Source organism: Neomonachus schauinslandi, chromosome 10 (genome assembly GCF_002201575.2).
Source record: "Neomonachus schauinslandi chromosome 10, ASM220157v2, whole genome shotgun sequence".
Classification (NCBI taxonomy): domain Eukaryota; kingdom Metazoa; phylum Chordata; class Mammalia; order Carnivora; family Phocidae; genus Neomonachus; species Neomonachus schauinslandi.
Window position 1 is genome coordinate 83,660,013 of NC_058412.1, and position 19,836 is coordinate 83,679,848.

The following is a 19,836-nucleotide window of genomic DNA, read 5'->3' on the forward strand; positions in this document are numbered from 1 at the left end:
TATGGGCAAATGAATCATAAAGGCCTTCGTATTATAAAAATTGGAAAAAGATGGTCAGAGAGGGAAGGAGGAATAGAGAGAAACACTCTTGATCTGGTGTCTTGGGTGGAAGCAGTCTGCCTTGATGTTGGCTGCTTCTCTTCTTAGCCAGTTTGATTTTGAGGTCTCCAGCATTTGCACAGGACCAGATGTCAGGTGTACCTGCCTTCAGCTGTGAAATATGCACCCAAGTTTCACACCTTATAATTTGGCAGTGGTGTCAGTGATCAGGAGTTCCTGGTAGGGTCCTTTTTATGATTCTCACTTCTGCAAAAGCATCAGAGTAAAACAGTAGTTGTCTGTAAATGTCAAAGACTTAAAGATGATCATTGTTAGGATTCTTCGTAATGGAGATGACAAGGAAATTTGATCATTTGTGCAATATACAACATTTTAAGATAATAATTGCAATTATGACTGATAACATTATACTGAGACATATCAGATTTCTAGGAATTTCATACATTTTCTAGAACACTTATATTCAGAACCTGCGTCCATACAAGTATAAGCTAAGGAGGTTTAGCATCTCTTGAGAATGCTTCCCATGTAACTTAACAGCAGATAAACCTAATTAGTTTAATATTTTACCCAGGTGAGAGACAAATCCTTTGAGATTTTCCAGGAGCCCTCTGGGAAATCTCAGAGTTACTTTAAGGTGGAAAAAGCCCCCATTTAGAATTTGATTTTAGGAAGTTGTCAAAACGTCAAGCGGTTTGAACATTTGACTAAATAGGATCATAGATCATTATGATATAATACTTCATTATCTGTTTAACCAAAATGACAACAGAAGATGCTGTTAAAGGCAAATGCAGATGGTTACAAAGTTGTGAACAAAATTTAGCTCTTTTAGGATTGAGAAGATTGGGTTTTCTTAAGTAACCCAAGAGCTGATGAAGACAGTGTGATGCACAGGAAGTTATTTTGGTTAAAACACAAAATCTTTGCTGCCTAGGCAGATTACTTAAAAGATAAGGAAACTTTCACCATCTCAGATCTAAAGCATACTAAAGGTCCAAGAGAACACTGTCCTTTTATCAGGAAGAAAATCAAATTCTAATTTTGTACCAGTGTACTCTTGCTATTAAAACTCATTAGAAAAACTTAAGTAAATCCATTCCAATCTTAGCCCACTTGACCACTTGTAAAATTCCCTCTATGAGATTCCTTTTCCACAAACCTACAACTGTGTTTATATCGGTTCAGATTTTGTTTTATATATATGTTTTTTTTTATCATTCTGGAACAACTAGTCATTTTACTCTCCTTGTCTACTCAATACATAGTTGTTTCCCTTCACTCTTGTTATTTATAAGAAGTTTCAGGTACTTCTGTTGACTAGAATTCTTAATGCCCAGAGTGCTTATTTCCTAGTGAAAACTAAGAAGTAAGCAATCATGGACTGTCTCTTACACTAGCATTCTGTGGATCAGCAAACTCATAAATACATTTCATAACTTGAAGAAATGTATTCTTTCTCCTAGTAAATTTCTCCGTGTTGTGTGGAACATGTTTACTAATCTACCCGCATATCTTAAGTTTCTCTATAATAAACCAAAAGTAGGATTAGATAAACCTGTGTTCAATAATTAATGTTCATTATTTTATCTTATTTGAAAATGATCTAGTAGATATTCAATGACTATACATCATTTAACTTAACATAGCAAAACTCCAAAGTTTCAAGTTATCAAAAATATTTGGGGAAACTATTTAAGTAGACACACCGTAAAACATAATCATGGCTAAAAAGTTCACCTAAAAACTTTTATCCTACTTAATGTCTATCTAAATCACTTGTTTTTAACATATTTAAATTACTCATGAAAATTTTGCAGACATTAAACAAAGTTATCTATTAAGATATTTTTCTTGCTGACAAACTTTGTAACAGAGATAAGGTAAATCTGTTTGAGTGGAAAATGCAGGCAGAATAGAAGTATTATATTTAATGCTGGTAGCTCTAAATACATGCCTGTTTTAATTAAACCAACAAACTTTAAACTTGTGCTTTTTTTTTTTTTTTTTAACTGAAGACTATCCTAGATCAGGCAAACCTGAAAAATATTTGGGTTAGTTTTTATATTTCTGAGAGTCTAGAAACTTAATTTGGTAAATGCATGTTTTTATTTAAACTAATTAAGTAGACCTTTTTTTTTTAAAAAAAAAAAATAATTTTGGTAATACCATCCAGAGGTAGAAAAATATCACACATCTACAGCATACATATTAGACATACATAAACATACATACATACAAACACAGACCTTACAGCTGTTGTTTTAAAATTTTAACCATATGGGGTGCCTGGGTGGCTCAGTCGGTTAAGCTTCTACCTTCAGCTCAGGTCATGATCCCAGGGTTCTGGGATCAAGTCCCGCATTGGACTCTGCTCAGTGGGGAGTCTGCTTCTCCCTCTCCCTCTGCTGCTCCTCCTGCTTGTGCTTGCTCTCTCTCTCTCTGTCAAATAAATAAATAAAATCTTTAAAAAAATAAAATAAAAAATAAAATTTTAACCATAAGATGGGTGCAATAATGCAAAACTCTCTAGTTTCTAAAAGAACAGTTGGAATCTAATTGTGTTTCTAGAAGATGGGATAAGTTAAGGTTACCCATTCTGATGGTTTAAACTTTTTACCAATATTTGTGGAGAAGACTTTCAAGATTTTTCATTTGCCTTCTTTCCAAATATCCTGCCCCAACTTTTTTTCTCCCTCTGATAAGAAGTACCTCACTTCCTAGAGAGACCAGGTAGAACATTTACATCTCAAAACCACAGGGAGAGAATGCAGGTTCCTTCCTCTGGGACTTCTGTTTCCTAAATTCCGTATTTCATGGTACCTGTGAGCCTTTTAAGATGAATGGGTGAGATTTGGGGATTGGTTAAAAGGATAGGTGGGCTTTGAATTGCTTCCAGAGATGCATTTCTCTTCTTGTAAAGGCTCAGTTTGTGAGACAAAGGCAGCTGTTTTTAATACCTCAAGGAATTGGGTTGTGATCTAAAATGATTTCAAAAGGGCTGACCCTCCCGTCCAACTACCTCATCTTCATTTTGTGTCTTTGTCTCTGGGAGAAGATATTCAACTAAGATGGAAATCAAAAGATTCCTATGTTCTAGATTTAGAGTTTTGTCTTCAGAATGTTTTCCTTTCCCTCTGAGTACTTTTAGCTGAGGGGAGGGGCCCTAAAAACAGTTACTATTAAGTTCTGAATATCAGCTTCCAATTTGGCCAACTGACCACAGAGCTAAAAAAGATCCTTTCAAATACCTTGTCAGGTTTCAGCTGGGAAAAACAGTAAATATTCCTGACAGTACTGAACTATCCCTCCCTGCCCTTGGACGCACAAGGCATTACCAGGGAGGGTGCCAAGGATACTACTGCGCCCTGTTCCCTCCCCAACTCCGGATAGCAATAGGAAGAAGACTTAGACAATTCTCAGGACACAAAATGAGATGTACAAGAAGACACACAAGCCGCCCTTCGCCGACTTCTGCCAGTTTTCCCACAGTCCCAGCTAGAGACTCCAGGGTAGGGTTTCAAGTAGAGTGTTGCTCCAGTATCGACCAGAATTTGGAAAGGATTTCCATTAATTTCAATTTTAGTTTCCCCTTGGCTGTTTAAGGGAATGACTGGTGGGAATTTACCAGAGAATCCCTCAGACCCTGGGAGGAGCCCATATGAAGGGTCTGCAAGGATAGAAATGGGGGTGTCCGTAAGGCCACTAGTTTGGCCGACTTTTGATTACAGTTGTGTAGTCTCTGCAGAGTGGAAAGGCAGTTCAGGCAGGGGATTGGCAGACTGAGTATTCAGATAAAGGAGGATAGAGGGGAGCAGTAGTCCTATCTTCGGCTTTTGTTTGGGTGCCTCTTGTGTCTTTAATTTTTTATTAACCTTTTGTAAAGAATCTTTCAGTGAAGCAGTTTTGGAGTCTTGAGGACTTTTGGAGGCTTCCGCATGCCAGTTAAAATAGGTGTCCCAATCTGTTTGATTTGGGAACCCTTGCTTTCAAGTGCATTTCTTAAATGAATGATGTTGTCTAGTTGGAACGTTCTCCATGACGGCCATTGCCATTCTGTCTTGTCTTCATGAGATTTTGTCATTTTTTGTAGATATCTACAGCTTCCAAGACCACAGTTTAGATATAAAACAAGCGGGTTTACCAGAAGTTGGCATGCTCAAGTCTTTGGAACTAGAGGATCCCATTTCTTAGCTAAGCCTCGGGTCCCTCGGAGCCAAACTAATACCTAAGAGGGATGTGCCACTGGGTTGGGGATTAGGTGGTGCTTTACATTGTCCCTCATTGCATGGAGATTTTCTTGAGGTTGGCAGGTGACCTAGTGTCCATCTAACCCATGTTGTGACCAGCTTATCCTCGCACGAGCGTTCCAAGAGCTTTTCAGTGCTTGGCCTGCCGTGCCCACCGATTTTGCAGCTTTGGCTTCTGAGATTCCCGTTAACTATGGATCTATTATTCCTTTACCTCATGTGCACAGTAAGAGAGACCAACGGTAACCGAGGAAACAGCTGTGGACACCGGCAGTAACCAAAGAGATGGTATTGTGGACTGGCCGAGAGAAGGCCTTAGGTATGCAGCACCAGCAGCTCCCAACATGGAACTATGGACCAAACCAGCAGACTCCAACAGGTGGGGTCTAGGGACTAACCAGGGGCTAGGGATTTGGGTTTCAGGGGAAACCATCTGCCAGCTCAGGCCGATCTGCTAAGTCCTGGACTGGGACCATGGACCAACCAGGGGACTAATCAAGGGCTAACTAAGGACTGGTGCTCTGGTAGGGCCTTGTGTCAGTGTAGACTGACCTGTCAGCCCTGGGCTAGAGAGCCAGTTAGATCGGGAGCTCGGCATGAGTGGAGCTCACATCTGAGAGGACCTTGGAAATGGCAAGACAGACAACTCAAAGGGTTGGCCTATGTTTCCCATCCCTGAAGGCGTCAGAAGTCTCTTGCATCCTGCCACTGCCACCAGACTTAAAAAACAAAACTCAACTGAGTAAAGTGAAAAGATTTTGTTTGCTTTATTCAGCGATTCGTGAATTGGGCAGCATCCCATTTAGCAGACAGAAAGGAGCTCTGAGAAGCTATACAAAATGAAAGGCTTTTGTAGGTGGGAGGGAATGGGAATAAGGAAGTTTTACTAGACAAAAAAGCAAGTCGGTAGGTCATGACAAGGTCACTTTCCTTTAGGGGATGGCTGGGGCAGGGGTGGGGGGTGCTGTCAGGCAGATTACCCAAGTAGTACTTTGTAGACAATTCCTCACTGACTGGTTTAAGATACCATTTTTGGGAGAGTGGAAACTGTTAAGTCTCAGTTTGGTGACACCAGTCTTAGTGTAAGCAACTCCATTTTGGACCCGTTGTCTTGTTTTTAACTGTGTAGAACAGGGGTTGGCCTCTGGGCCAGATCCGGCTGCCTGTCTGTTTTTGGGATGCCGGTTTTATTAGAACACAGCCAGGCCCCTTTTATTTACATATGGTCTGTGGTTGCCTTCATGATACAAGACAGAGTTGAGTCATTACAGCAGTGACTGTATGGCTTGCAAAGCCTGAAATAATTATCTGGTCCTTTTCCAGAAAAAGTCTGCCAACCCTGCTGTGCAGGAAGGAAGGGGGGTGCAGTCGGAGTCCTTGCTCTGTGACTTCGTTGGTGCAAGCAAGGTTTGGTGCTTTTTTCTCTGATAGGAAGAGGATTCTCATCATCCAGGGGATTTAGGGTGAAATTGTGCCAGGTACTGGGTGGTTCCTGGCACAAATGAAGCACGTGATGAATATTAATTCCTTCTCCCCTTGATTACTCACATCCCGCTCTCCCATCCTCAGGTAGTTGCTTTCTTTGCAGGTGAAAATTCCAGATGAAAAGTGGCTTTCAGCCCCTACGTGTTTAGAAATGAAAGCATTTAAAATAGCTCCATTCCATAGACTATCATGCAAGCCACCAATGTGAGCTAAATCTGTAACTTGAAATTTCCTAGTTAATCCCATTGAAAAAGTAGGAAGAAATAGATTAAATTAATTTTAGTAATGTATTTTATTTAGTTCAATTTCATTTCAACTTACAATCAGTATAAAAAATCACTAATGCTGGAGCACCTGGGTAGCTCAGTCTGTTAAACGTCGGCCTTTGGCTCAGGTCGTGATCCCAGGGTCCTGGGATTGAGTCCCACTTCAGGTTCCTTGCTCAGCGGGGAGTCTGCTTCTCCCTCTCCCTCTGCCCCTTCCCTCTGCTCCTGCTCTATCTCTCCCTTTCTCGCTCTCTTTTTCTCAAATAAATAAATAAAAATCTTAAAAAAAATCACTAATGAGATGTTTGATTTTTAATTTTTTTTCTTCTTTCTTTTTTGCGTAAGTCTGTGGAATCCAGTGTGTTTTACCCTTATAGCAGGACGCAGATGGACTTGACTGTATCGTGAGTGCTCAGCAGCCACATGTGGCTAGGGGCTACTGAACCGCACAGCTCTCTGCTTCTCTGATACCAGCTGGGCATCCTTTAATTCAGTTCAATTCTGACACCAGCTCCTTGGAGTTAGCGCAGACCGTGTAAGGCTCCCTCTCGCTTCAGATGCCAGTTTAAGGTTCTGGCCCTCCCATCCTTCTGACCGACTGGCTGAAAATTGGGGGTTCCCATGACCCCCTCAATAGGTTTAATAATTTGCTGCAAGGACTCACAGAATTTCCTATCAATGGTTTATTACAAAGGATGCAGGAGCAGCCAGATGGCAGAGGTGTATAGGGAAAGGTATGGCCTGGGGGAGGTACAGAGCCTGGATACCTTCTCCAGACCTGCCACCCTCCTAGCACATCAGTGTGTTCCCCAACCCTGGAGTTCCCTGAATCTTGTTGTTCTAGAGTTTTTATAACCCAGTGTCTAGCCCCACTCCCTTGGTTGTTGGGGGCTGGCGCTGAAAGTTCCCACCCTTTTAATCCTGTAGGTTGGTCTTTCTGTGGCCAGCACCCATCCTGAAGCTAGCTGGGGCTAGCCCTGAGTCACTTCATTAGCATAAACTTGGGCATGGTCTTAAGGGGCTGGTCTGAATAACAAGACCTCCCTATCACTCCGGAAATTCCAGGGGTTCTGGGAGCTCTGTGCCAGAAACCACAGAGCAAGACCGAATATATTTTTTATTATACCACACCAGGACAGCCCTAGAATGCCTTCCCTCCCTTCTTCCTCCCCAGCTGGCTGTGCCCTATTTAAGAACACTCCTCCTCTCTAAAACAGCTGATGCATTCTTATTTTACATTCTTCTCTACCCTCTCTTGACTAATCATGACTGTGCTGCTAACTCCCCCGGTTCTTGGTTCTCAGGAAGCAAATGTAGGAAAGATACAGTAACATTTCTAGGGAAGTTTAGAGATCCAAACTGATTAAATGTAGCACAAAATGGTGACTCTACTTACAATAACTTACAGAAGAATAACTCCACTGTAGCAAAGAGGCGTCTAGGGTGCAGGTTTTCTAAGAAGTGGGATGTGGGGGTGAAGCCACCACCCCACCTGCTGCCATGTGGAACCACAGGGTAAAGTAGACAGATCTGGCCGAGAAGGCCTGCCTGTCCATGCAGCTCCCTCTCCGAGGAGTCAGACTGTCCAGGCACCTCCATGGCACGTGAGCATCCAGACGTTACCGATAAAGCTGGTTTGGGAGGAAGACCAGAGAAAAACTAAGATTTTTATTCCTCATGTAGTTTTTGGTCTCCCTTGCTTGCATGATGTGTCTGTATTCTTAATGTTTACTGTTCAGCTTGCTCGTGCAATTTTAAAGCCAGGGTTCGGGAACCAGAGGGGTGGGGGCAGATCTTGGTCCATCACTAGGACTGGGACTTGGGCGGGTTACCTCCCCTCTTGGTGCCTCAGTAGCTTTCACTGGAAAATGGGCTGTTATGAAGATTAAAATATGCAAAAACACTGAGAACAGTGCCCTACACATCACATTATCTAAGTATTTTTGCATTTGTTTCATTACATCGTGTAAAGCACTAACAAGTAAAGAAAAGGTATCTTGCAGGAAGAAAGGGATGGTGGCAGAGAATGTCTGGGAGCTGTGTAAGTGGGGCGTGGTTGCTAAAGGAGTTTCTAAGAATCAGATTTTTTTTTAAAAATGTAATATTTTGGACATGGGTTTCTCAAAATTCTTTAAACTTCAAGGACATGAATAAAATTTCTTTTAGTGTGTCTGGAAGTTAAAAGCAGGGTCAGTAGCTCTATCTGATGTTAAAGATCTTATTAAAGGGTGGTGTTTGCATCTGGCTTTTATCTTTCTGAGGCATATGTGATAAGAGGTATCAGAGATAGGATACTGTGCTTTTCTATAACTGAGTGCTGCAGCTTACTGTATGGTGTGTGGGTGACCACAAATGATCACATGTAAAATAATTTTTTTTTTTTTAGGAATAGAAGGCTACAGGATGTCATTTCTAAGGGGTTGTAGATGCGCTCCAGAAACATAGGCCATTGTCTGTAAAATGATGAGGTCATGATTCAGAGATGGATTCATGTGGTAAGTCCTAGAAAGCTATCTTGCCTAGGATGTGGACCTTGATAGTTAGTAGTCTGGGGTATTTTTATTAATTTTCATTCAGACATCTTTATTTTAACAGGTCAAGAAAATTATTTTTGAAAAAGTATTTTTAGCCTCTTTAAATATTTCAGATATTCCAGAAAGTCATTTTGGGGAAGTAAGCTATGTTACATTAAGTCGTTTTTTAAATTGTTTATAATTTCAGTTTTCATTGTTGATAGTCCTGATGTTAATATCATCATTTCTGCCCTTTCATATTTTTCATTCTGACTTTACAGTAGGAAACATGAATCTAAGTTATATTTTGGACAGATCTTTCAAGAGTGGTTTCCTGTTCTTTCTCATCGTATTATGGCTTAAGTGAAAACTATGTTCTTTTCTTCTCACTAGAGGATAATATTTTTTAATGCCAGTGTTTCTTAAATAGAGGCTGTCTTAGCTTGAGCGGCTCTAGAGTAAATACCTTCGACCGAGTGGTTTAAAAAACAGATGTTTGTTTTTCACGGTTGTGGAGGCTGGGCATTCAAGATCAAGGTACTGGCTGATGCAGTGTCTGGAGAGGGTCTGCTCTCTGGGTTGGGGACACTACCTTCTCTCAGTGTCCTCGAGAGGTGGAGCGAGAAGGGGCTCTGGTCTGTTCCTCTTCTGATGAGGGCATTTATCCCAGCCTGGGGCCCCTCCCTCATGACCTCCTATAGACCTATAATCACCTCTAAATACCATGACTGGGGGTTAGGGTTTCAGCAGATGAATTTGGGGGAGACTCATTCAGAAACAGCTTTGAGATTGGCTTTGACTTCATAAACCTTTTTAGAAAAAGCATGTACCTTGGCAGAACACTCCTTGCCACTGTTTCTTATTTTCTTCTGTCTGAATTAAAAACCCTTCTGGCATCAGAGCCTCCTCTCCTTTGTCAGGCCTGCCTGTCACTCAGATCTGTATTTTTCCCCACAGCTGTTCCCAGAAGCTTTCTCAGGCTGACTTTCTCCCTCCCAGGTCAGTTGGAGGGCCTAATTTTCCATCCCCTCCCTGCCACCCTGCAAAGATGAGGTGTTGGAGAAGGGTCCTAGAGCTTTTCCGCTTGAAGGCTTCGGGAACTACAGCCTGTAAGCTGCCCCCTGTCTGCCAAGCTGCCTGTGGCGCAGAGGGCAGGGAGTCTTGTCCTACGTGAGGCCGATGGTCTCAAGGGTAGTGGAGAGTTGAGAGCAGTCTCTTATCAGGATCTTCCCAAACGGCCTCTCTGAGCCTCTTGGGAACTCTTGACCTTTCTGGCCCTGAGTTTGAGGACCGTGGATTTGGACTGTTGATTTTCACTTTCTCAAGGCTCAGCTCAAATACTCAGCTTGCTTATTTAGTCCCCAGAGAGAATCTTCCAACCCCTGGGAATGAGCAGCACTAAACATCCTATGCATCTGCCTGTGTTTAGTGAGGGGAAGGCTGAGGAAAAGGGAAGCGTACCTTTCTTCCTTCCCGGTGGCTGTGGGCATCATCCTGGATGCCTTCAATCCCCTCTTTAGGCAGCTGGCCTAGTCTCAGATTCTCCGGAAGTGCCTGGATCTCTGGTTCTGCTCCGCCTCCATCCCCCCGCCACTACCCCAGCTTGGGGCCAGCCTCAAGTTTTGACACATGGCCAGGGCTTAAGTGTCACTGATGCTGAGCATTGGGTCCTCACTGTAGAGGACAGGGAAAGAAAACAGCAACGCAGTGTTGCCCCTGATTTCAGGGAGTTTGAGGCATTCCAAGTTCCTGCTAGAGTTTTGTTTCCTGAGTGCTTCTTTCTGGAAGTGGCCGTTTCTCCCCATTCGGCTTACACAGTGGGTGCAGCTGAGTGTCGTGTTGGAGTCGGTGTCCCTCCCTGTACCTGGTCTCCTGGTCCTGCCACGTCCCCTCCGCTGTCCTCCCAGATGAAGCCAAGGACTGTCATTGTCATTTCCCTGCCACTGAATGCAGCAGTTCCTTGTGTCTTTTGGCAGTGTAAGCCCCTTGTCCTTCGGCTTCCAGCCACCGGCTCTAGGCAGACCTTTCTCCCTGTCCAGTGAACGTGCGGGTTCCATCCTGTCTTGCTTGTGCCACTTCTTCCCTGGAACACCCCCTTGCTTCTCGTGTTGTTTGTGACCGTGTACAACGTATGTGTAACCTGCTGAACAGGTAACTTCAAGGTCATTAGAAAGACTCCTGTGGTGTATGTAATCTGTGCCACTTCATACTTAAAATCTCTCCTAGAATCATCCCCAGGACCACGGCCATAATGTGAGTTTGTTTAGTCTGCCATCCCATAATACCTGTGACTGGGTGGCTTCTAAACAGCAGGCATTTGTGGCTCACAGTACTGGAGGCTGCAAGTCTAAGGTCAGGGTGCCATCAGGGTTGGTCAGGCAAGGGCCCTCTTCTGGGTTGCAGACTTCTCGGATCCTCACGTGGTGGAAGGGGCAGAGGTGCTCTGCAGGGTCTCTCTATAAGGAGACTAATCCCACTCATGGGGGCTCCTCCCTCATGACCTGTTCCCCTCCCCAAGGCCCTTCCTCCTGATACCATCTCCTTGAGGGTTAGGATTTCACGGTAAGAATTTGGGGTAGAACACAATCATTCAGACCACGGTGGCGTTCCTTTGGCACATCATGGTTCCTTACTTAAATGCTGTAGCTTCCAGTGTGTGGGTATCTTTTCCTTGAAAGACTTCAGGTGTCAGTCACCCACTCAACAACTATTTGCTTACTCGGTGTCAGGCGGCGCTTTAGGCCCTGGTGATCCTGCCCGGAAGAGGTGGGCCCCAGCCCCTGCTCCCAGGAACATGTGTCCAGTGGGAGAGTGACAGTAGTGTGACCTTTTGCTTTGCTCTTCTGTCCTCCTTTGAGTAGTAATCATTTGTGTAACTGATTTATTTTGCTTAAAAGAAAAAATTTGGATCATAAGAAAAATACCAGAGACACCTAGTGAAATGCGCATCAGGAAATCTGGCTGGTGGGAGAGGTGCCTTAGGGAGGGATGTTTTAGGTACCTGAGTTCTCTTCACTCCCAGGACCTCTGCCTCCTCGAAGCAGGTCCTTACTCTGCCTGACGTGATGGTGGTCTGACTGATGCTCACTCTTTTCTGTTTGAGCAAAAATAAAATTGAAGCATTGAAGAATCGATGTAAGAATTTGGTGGTGGACCTGTGAAGGGTATAGGGGTCCTTTCTGTGTCATGGTGTGCAGAGGTCCCTGAAGCAGTGATTGTGGGTGCTGGAGCCCATTCACTTGTCTGTTAGGGCAGGTGTCCACTGCTGGTCTGGTCAGCTGTGGCCAGGGTAGCACACAGTTACTGACTCGACTGCAGGGCCCGTCCTCCGTCATGGGCAAGGTGGGAGTGTGTCTCAATTTGTCTGGGGCCTGGGAATCATGAAAATCTGGGTCCACAGACAGACTCAGTTTTAACTCACATTTACTTAGAAGCTTGTGGGAGGCATCTGTGGGACACTGATTAATATAGATCATCTATAAAGCAACCTTTCTTTTGAATTATATGTTTATCTAATGAAATCTAGCTTAAGAAGTCATTCATGATGTATAATTGAAAAAAGTGCTTTCAGAAATCATTACCAGGTTGATTTATTTAGAAATTAAGTAAAGTCATGTCATCTGAATACCTTGTGATCTGATTTTGGCTTAACTTTATTTTGTAAGAAGTAATAATAAGTGACATGCATTAGGAGTGGCGTTGATATGCCAGTCCCATGCTAAGTAATTTGCACTGTGCGTGACACAAGGGTGCATGTTTGGTGAGAATTTGCTAGTTTTATGCGGATGTTAAATTGGGAAATTATGAAGCACAGAGAATGTGTAGCACATCACTCAGCTTCAGCAGCTCAGGGCCCATCTTATTTCATCTTTGCTTCACTCACTTCCCTCTCCTATGCTCCCCACTAGAGGCCCGTAAAGTGAATTCCAGATACATGTTATTTCTTGGGATTATTTTTAACCGGAATGTAATGTTTAAATTTAACTTCAAATTGGTGTGTTCTAACTTGCTTTTCATTCAACTTGCTTATTTTTCTCAGTTGTCGCTATTGAACCTTTATATGTAGGTTCTTTCTTGTCTCCTTTGGGTTTTAAACATTATTTATGAGTTTATGGTTGGACCTCAGTAGTTTCTGCTGTAGATAAAGGAGCTGTCTCATGCTACCTTTAAGTGAAGAATAATCCAGCTAATTATACCCTTTTGAAACTTAGGGTTTTTTTCCTTCTTGACCTTGCTGCCTGGTTCACTTAACCAAGAGCACCACGCCTCCCTGTGTGTAAGTTTCAGGAGCTACATTGGTTCACTTGGATTCTTTCAATGTGGATTTTTTCTTTTATTCACTGATCATGCTCATAATTTCTTCATCTGTAAATGAGAGGGTTGGAATAACTGGTTGTCAAAGTTCCCTTTTGGTTTTGTGGTTATAAAAAAGCCCAAAATCTAGCAGAAGGCCTAATTGTTGACCATCAGTTGCTTAGGGAGTGAATGACTTCTACCTAGGGAGTAATTGGAAGAAAATGCACCCATCGTATTTTTGGTTTAGCCTAATTTGGCATAGCACCATGTATGTCCCTTACTGTGGTCCACCTCTGGGGAGAAGTGGGTGTGGAAGGGCCACCCATGGCCCTCAGATCCTCCCCAGGGAATCCCAGAGGTCTGCTCTGCCGTCTATGTCACCAGCTGCTCCTACTTCCCTTTCATGTCCCGGGGGCAGGGTGGAAGACCCCCAACTTTCATTCCAGCTATAATCATCGTACCTCCTGGATTTTCTGTAGCAATTCAGTTACCTGCCTTTTGTCCCTCACTTCTCGAAGTGTTCCAAATATCTTGAAATTTCCGTATCATCTGGAAGCAGCCAAAGAAAGTTGAGGGGAGGGTTTCAGAGCCCTCTGTCACCAGGCATATGACAGGTGGGCCTTCTGGCTGGCTGGTAAGGGGTCGCCCAGCTGTGGTCAGGGCTGCTTCCTATGCCTTGCCTGCCCACCCATGGAGGGCAGCTGCACTGCACAAGTCCTGGGTTGTCCCCCTGGCCCAGCAGGGGACCTTTATGACATTTTGAGCATGAGCAGAAGAAGGAACTTGTGGATTTTCTTCTAGGTTTGGTTGCTTGAGCGGCTGATGTGGGCTAGCTTGCTGTGTTCCTCCTCCAGGCGGCCCAGCTGGTTAGCAGAGTGATGTCAGCTCTGTCCGGGCTGCAGGGACCTTTAGCAGTCAGACCTCAGGTGACAGGTGAGAAGTGACACCGCCCTTTGCTTTTTTTCTGTTTTGACTCACCTGAGAGTCACACTGGCCAGCTGTAATTCTTCAGATGGACTCTGCTTCACTGTGGCTGGGGGGTTCTTTCTGCCCTCTTTGGGGCTTCTCCGTTAGCAAAATAGAAACCTCTTAGGTATTTTAGATGCACAAGGTCTAGTCCAGGGAATGGTTACAAAAGGGTATAAAGGGCTGAAGGAGCCAAAGGGGGAGGACATGTTACCCAAAGATCAGAAACTGAGCCAGCGCTGGCTCTAGGTCTGCAGGAACAAAACAAGGACATGGGAGTCCCCCAGAGCCCAGGAGCAGGTGCTCCCCACCGTCACCCCCCACGCCAGCAGGAAGCCTGAACTGCTGGTCCTGCCCTGGGAGCTAAGGCACAGCCTGAGCCTCAGCCACTTGCTGCCATGCATTGGCCATGCTGTTCTAGAACCCTGCTCCTGCCTTGCGGGGGTAGGAGTGGGCAAGTCTTCACCTTTCCCTCCTGCCTTTTTTTTTTTTATTATTTTTAGTTTTAAAAGGTTTTTATTTATTTTAGGGAGAGAGCGAGCGAGCGAGAGAGAGAGGGCAAGCGAGCTCGGGGTTAGGGGTGCAGACGGAGAGGGAGAGAGAATCTCTCAAGAGCAGACTGCCTGCTGAGCACAGATTCCTGATGCTGCGATGCTGTGGGTCTCGATCCCAGGACCCCGATCATGACCCGAGCGGAAATCAGGAGTCCGATGCTTGACTGACTGTACCACCCAGGTGCCCCCTCCTGCTTTTTAATGTTGCACCAGGGCCCCTCTTTGGCAGAACCTTACCCAGAGTCCAGCTGGCAAGGGCCTGGGAAATGTAGCCTCAGTGGTCCAGAGGGGAGCATGGCCGGATGGCAGTGGTCCGGATGCCAGGGCACATCTGGCACAGGGACTCTCCCGAGCGTGGGTGGAATGAACTGCCCTGGTGCCACCTGGCATGTGGGGGACAAAGAGTGGTCGCTGCTGTTTCATCTCAGCGTGGATCAATAGGAATGGAGTACTGAGAATCCACCAGTCATGCATCACGCAGACTATACTCACAGAAAAGGAGGGAAACCAAAACAAAAAGTTGAACATGCCCGCTTTGGCTACCAGAAATGAATATAAATGATCCCATCGCAGCTGCACCGCGGGGAAGTTACCAGCCGTCCACGTGTGCGCTGCACACCCAGGTGCTGCCGTGCAGTCTCGGGGAGGCACCGTGGTTCCCTCTGGTGCGCCGGTCGAGGGGGGGGCGGCGGGGGGCAGAACCACGCTTTGAAGCCTCGGACAGACTGTTCCCCGCTGACAAGCAGGAAGTGACCGCAGGCTTTCCTGCACAGCCCTGCCCAGGGGCGGCTTGGCGTTGGTGATGCTGACGGGGTTCAGATCCCAGCAGAGCGGTTTCGCTTATCCGTCCAGCCCCTGCTGCCCTTCTGCCAGGAACAGGAAGCTCCTGCCTTTATGCGGCCCCCCCACACTCTGTGTTTGCATCTGGCGCTCCCCTCCCCGGCTTCCCCCAGCGTGCTCAGAGGAGCGGCCAGGGTGGCAGGTACCGGAGCCCTTCTGGAGCTCCCTGAAGGAAGAGAGGAAGTCGTCCTGCGGGTGGGGTGTCTTCCGAAGGGGTGTCGGCAAGGCTTCGGGGACACGTAGGGGAGAGCCGCCCTGCCTCTATGCTCTGCCTCTCTCTGCACCCTGCGGGCTTGCGGTACCTCTCCTGGGGCTTGCGGGGTGGGGGTGGGGGGACAGTCGCCCCAACAGCACGGAGGCTGTGTGGCTCACGGAAGCGCCGCTCTGTATCCCACCTCTCAGGGGGGCACGTCTTTGGTCCACGTCGGTCAGATGCCCACCCCGAGCAGGTCAGTGACCATCCCCCGTGAGGGAGGAGGAGGATGTCCTGGAGAACACGACTACCCTTATTATATATGCGTGGGGATGGGAAGAAGGGCCACTGAGTGCAGAGGGGAAGTCACTGGTCTGGGCCGCCTCCCAGTGAGCAGCCTCCCACAGAGGAATGCCAGCGCTGTGGCCACATCAGGTAGCCAGGGCACCGTCTGCTCGAGCCCCTGCTCAGGTCTCCTTGGACGGTAAGAAATAACGCCCTTAGAACTGCTGGTTGTGTGCATAAATTGGGCTAATGGCTATTTAAAAAAGAGTGTTATGAACTTGCTCTAAGAATATATTCTTTGAAACTCAGAAATGTGGTTTCCATAGAATATCAAAATTGAGAAATTATCGAGAATAATTGGGCTAGGAGTGGTTAGTAAAATGTGTTTTTTCTTAGACTCATTCCTGAAGAGAACAAAGAAGACAACACTCAGAACTTTTACTTTTTGCATTAATTTAATTAAAGGGGATGCTTTAAGTCGGTTGCCCTTGTGGTCCTCTATCTCTGAGGGTATGGCAGCATCCCTCTTTACCCCCTGCGAAGTGAGAGGTTGCAGCGTTCCAGCAAAATGTGGCTTCCTGGAGTAGAATACAGCCCCTGTGAATCCAGACACTGTAGAGGACCCACCCGTGGGTGCCTGGAGGGAAGAGAGAACTTGTTCCCCACCCACTGAGTGCGGCACAGGTGGAGGATGTGTATAAAGAGTGCTAGCTTTATTCCACTAATAATACGGCTTTTGAATTGGACCTCTTGGTTTGTCTGTGGTTTAAAACCCACACTCCCGGACGTGCACATGTACCTCCCTAGCAGGAGATTTGTTTTGTGGAGTTCATATAGGCTGGAGGATGGGATTAACTTTCTTAGCTGCGCAAAAGGAGGAACTGACATGAGAAAAGCAGTGTGGGGATAGCGCGGCCTGCGTGGGTGTGTGTGATCAGACTGCCTTCTGCTGTCTTACATAATGTCATATACGCACCCACACGCTTTACAGCGGAGTCAGTTCTCTGGACCTTGCTGTTCCTCGATTATTTAATTCAGTCCTATCCTCTTCATAAGCTCTTCCTCCTCCCATTTATTTAGTTTTGTTTTTTTCTCGTGGTATGCATTACTTCAACGAAGAATATTTTGGATGCACTGGAGACGAGGCATACATTTGTTACTAGAAAAAAAATTTCTGATTGTGAGATTAATCAAGAAGAAGAAATATTGTAGAATATTTGAATAGTTTTTAAAGTGAAATTTTCAGGGCAAAAAGCTTCGTTTCGCAGCATCTAGGTCAAGTGGGGGCAGGATGGTCATAAATATTTAGATCTGTCACCATATTTCCATAATACGGTTTTCATGTATGTAAATTTATCTAAAAGACACACCCTTATTTTTATCTGGTATCTGGGCTGAAATTCTTATGTTCATCCTCAAATCCTGCTTCTCCCTCTTACTGTACGTATATTGTGCCCAAGCGGGTGTGGAATACAGTGACCGTATTTCTGGCTGCGCCAGGCACCTTTGCTAGCGGAAAGGGGTGCTATTAATAATTACACTGAGCCAACAGTCACAGAGGGTAGCCTGTGGTCACCATGCCTTGAAACGACCTTCTCTCTTCGCATTGCCCGGACCAGGCCTTTCTCTCTCACCTGGCCACAGTCCTCGCATCCTCCTGCTTCTGGACTTTTCTCCCTCTCATCAACCTTTTATCGGTAGCAGGGTTGATTTTCTAATACACAGATGTACTTGTTTCACTTTTCTCCTTAGAAGCCTCTGGGTCCCCATTTCATGATAAAGTCTGGGCTCCTGGGTGTTATTAAAGGGCCCTAAAAATAAGATCTTTGCTTCATCTGCCACCATTTAGTACTTTTTAAATTTTATGAACATAATCACACTGGTTTACTTCCAACAAGGCCATGCACTTTTACACACTGTGCTTTTGCCCATGCTGTTCCAGTGCTTAGCCTGCCTCCCCACCGGCCCCACTGCTTACCTCCTTGCATGTGGCAGGAGTGCAATGGCATCTCTCCTTTGGAGCGTCCGGATTACCCCAGAGCTAGAACTAGTGGCTCCTTCCTAGAAGGTCTCCTGGGCCTCTCCTGTACGCCTGTCTTTGAACCGTCGTGCACTTAACCCCGAGAGGCAGTACACCATGGTGGTACATATCTGGTCCCCTGGCATGGATTGTGGCCTTCCACTTGGTACTGTGGGACTTTGGTTTGGAGGGCTCTTTGTGCCTCAGTTTTCCCATCTGAGAAATGGGAACAATAGTAATACTTATCTCCTAAGGTAGTTGTAAGGTTTATAAAGAGTGGTGCCTGAAAGCCTGTTCCTTGGCATGTGATGACCCTGCAGTTGTCTGTGAACGGTGGTAGCTGTCAACTCTCAGGTACCCATGCCTGTTTCTCCAGCTGGCATCTGGGTGCGTAAGTAGAAGGACTCTGGCAATGTCATTTGGGTCACTGGGTGTTTGCGTGTGCATATATTCTAGTCCCTGCTGATTTCTTGCTGTAATGCTTTGGATTGAGATTAACTACATAGAGCTGCCAATTTCTTTGACAGTGTCCCAGTGACCTGATGACCTGGGGCCCACTGGGTCCCTTAAGTCAAGGGAGGGGATCCAGGACAAAGACCTAATTTCCCCGTCCCCTTCCTCACTCTGTGCTTGCCAAGGAAAAGAAAGGCAGGGGGGAGGGAGGGGAAGGATGGCCACATGCTAGCCTGTAACCATGACTGGTTTTAAAGAGAAGAAGCCCCCAGCACAGAGATTGCAGGTTGTAAGCCCCGCCTCTGACCCGGAGAAGTTGCTGTCTGGTTTCTCCCAGTGTGGAAGCCTCTCATTAGGTGGTTTCTTGCTCCTCCCACCTCTGGTTTTGAATAGTTTGAGGGGGAGGATGACTTTCCTGGTCTGATTGTTGGCCGACAGGCCAGACAGTTCTGGGTACTAGTGATAGGCTCCCCTTCTGGCACAGGGGACCAGCACATCACTAGTGGGGGGCCGGTCATCTGCCTTCTCCTTGCCGCTAGTGTTCCCTTCAAACCAGTGCCATACCTTCCGCCCCTCCACCTCAGGTGATGATTGGGCTGAAGGCCTTTTGAGAACTTGAGGGGAAACGCCCTACATACTCAGCACTCTTAACTGTGAAAGTTAATTTCAGTTCCACACAAGTTCTTACTTGAATGCTGGCCACATATGTTGTATGTTCCTATCACCCTGCTCCTGAATTCTGCTAGGGGCTAGTGTCTAGCGTTAGTACTTTTCTTTCTTTTTACTTGGTTGGAAAGTAAAACAGGTGGTTTTAAAATCCCCTGAAAGGTGGTTTTAAAATCCGCATGAGGGGCGCCTGGGTGGCTCAGTCGTTAAGCGTCTGCCTTCGGCTCAGGTCATGATCCCAGGGTCCTGGCAAGCCCCGCATCGGGCTTTCTGCTCAGCAGAAAACCTGCTTCTCCCTCTCCCACTCCCCTGCTTATGTTACCTCTCTCGCTGTGTCTCTCTCTGTCAAAAAAATAAATAAAATCTTTAAAATCCGCATGAGATGTGCTAGGCTTTCTGCTGAAGCGGCTGGGGAAACAGCGAGCCTGAGTCTTAGCTCCTGCTGAATTAGCTCTAAAAGGGCCATGGCAAGCCTTACCATGGGCTTTTCTCTAAAATATGCAGTGATTTAGGGGCACCTGGGTGGCTCAGCCAGTTAAGCATCTGCCTTTGACTCAGGTCATGATCCCAGGGTTCTGGGATCGAGTCCCACATCGGGCTCTTTGCTCAGCAGGGACCCTGATTCTCCCTCTCCCTCTGCCTGCCGCTCCCCCTGCTTGTGCTCTCTCTCTTTCTCTCTCTGTCAAATAAATAAATAAAAATTAAAAAAAATAAAATATGCAGTGATTTAAAACTGAACAGCAATAGCAATGAAAATGCTCTGAGTGGTGTTTAGAAATGCCAAAAGGGCCGTTTGTAACCTAGCCTGAGCTTGGTTGGTCCCCATCCCCTTGGGGAGCCTCGTAGGTTGTCACTAGAAAAGAGACTTGCCTGAACTTTTTTCTTGCGTGTGTGTGCTTTGAAGACCAGGCCTTCCCAAAACCAGGGAGATGCACAGCCTCCCCCACAGATTTGAGCTCGTGCCTGGTTAGCCCTGCTTCATGTAGCAT

General features: G+C 45.9%; 1 protein-coding gene across 5 annotated transcripts in view; it reads left to right on the plus strand.

Moving 5' to 3' along the window:
- The window catches only part of NCK2 (NCK adaptor protein 2), a 147,729-nt gene that overhangs the window by 20,578 nt on the left and 107,315 nt on the right, over positions 1-19,836 (plus strand). For 3 of the 5 annotated variants that reach the window (XM_021680320.2, XM_021680326.2, XM_021680322.2), the window contains exons 2-3: positions 4,538-4,689; positions 8,448-8,556. The exons of 1 other annotated variant lie outside the window; for it this stretch is intronic. The gene's annotated coding sequence lies outside the window, so the exon portion shown is untranslated. Of the gene's footprint in view, positions 1-4,537; positions 4,690-8,447; positions 8,557-13,786; positions 13,804-19,836 lie in introns of those variants that run through there. One more of the 5 variants, XM_021680325.1, reaches the window with a different exon arrangement.